This window comes from Austrofundulus limnaeus, unplaced genomic scaffold (assembly GCF_001266775.1).
Source record: "Austrofundulus limnaeus strain Quisiro unplaced genomic scaffold, Austrofundulus_limnaeus-1.0 Scaffold217, whole genome shotgun sequence".
Classification (NCBI taxonomy): Eukaryota; Metazoa; Chordata; class Actinopteri; order Cyprinodontiformes; family Rivulidae; genus Austrofundulus; species Austrofundulus limnaeus.
In genome coordinates, this window is record NW_013952619.1 from 945072 (window position 1) to 946369 (window position 1298).

Below are 1298 nucleotides of genomic sequence, written 5' to 3' on the forward strand. Positions count from 1 at the left end.
TGTGTGTATGTGTGTATGTGTGTATGTGTGTATTTGTCTTTAAATGTTATGTTAAAATTACGTCTGCTTGGTGAAAATAAATTAAAATAGATACCGCATATTATCCCCACATGTATGCAAAGCACCAATGCACCAAAACTCAGAACTCACCAAAAGAGATTTATTGTTTTGGGCAGGGTTCTGGGGGGTGGGGGGCTCATTGGTTGGCTTGATGGTTGTCCCTTCATCAGAGCTGAACAAAAGAAAATGAATAAAAAAAAATCAAGCTCCAGAGTTTTTGAGCTTTAAGCAAAACTCCTGGGTGTATGTGTGTTGGTGTGGTTTTTCCTWCATTGTGGGGACAGTTTTCCRGAWTAAAAGCAGCRTCATGGGGACTGAACATGCACTGTGGGGACAAATGCCCGGTCCCCARYGGTCTAAATGCAAATTACGGGTGGGGGGTTGGGTTTAGGACCAAATTGTGAATTGCGTTTKYGTTAGTTTTATGGTCAGGGGGTCATTAGTGGGCCCYATGGATAGCCCTTCATAAGAGCTAAAAACATGAAGCTCCTATGTTGAATAGTTGAGTTATAAGCATGTATGTCCAGACACCCGTTTTTTAGGTGGAGCCCCCTCCTCAAATATGAGGTCTACCGTAAAACCATTGGTTGGCGCAGCGTAGGCCAGACACATTTGCATTCCTGCTAAATTTCATGTTGATCGGTGCAGCCATTTCTGTGCTATGGTTGACCAAAAATCATTGAAAAAAATAAAATAAACTAGATACTGCATAGTGGTAACATAATGACCCCCGCACGCACAAATGCACCACAATGGGATAAATGGCTCTTTGATGGGATCCGGATCTTAGGATCTCGTTTGTTTCATAGAACCGTTCAAAAGAGCATTTCGATTTTGAACGAGTTACGTCATCACGTAGGGAAATACATCATCACGTATGGCGATGTGATGATGTCATCACGTTACATGGGCGGAACCATGTGTTTTGTCAAGCAGAAACCCCCCCCTCCCCCTTTCCTGTGAGCTTCTGTTCTCCACCGCTCTGCCTGTTTTCCGTGAAAAAGCAAAGCGGGAGCGATTTAAGGATGAAATGATAAAGATTATATGAGGAATAAAATAGATAAAACTACAAATGYCTCYTTACTGCCCGCGACTCGGCTCCTATCGTTCACTGTAAAGAGTCGTTCAAAAGATTCGGATTGTTCGTGAACGTCACATCACTAACCAGAACTCAGAAGTCCTTATTCCTAATAAATGTCATGCTACTAGGTGCATCTCAAAATTGTAGTGGTTTGGGT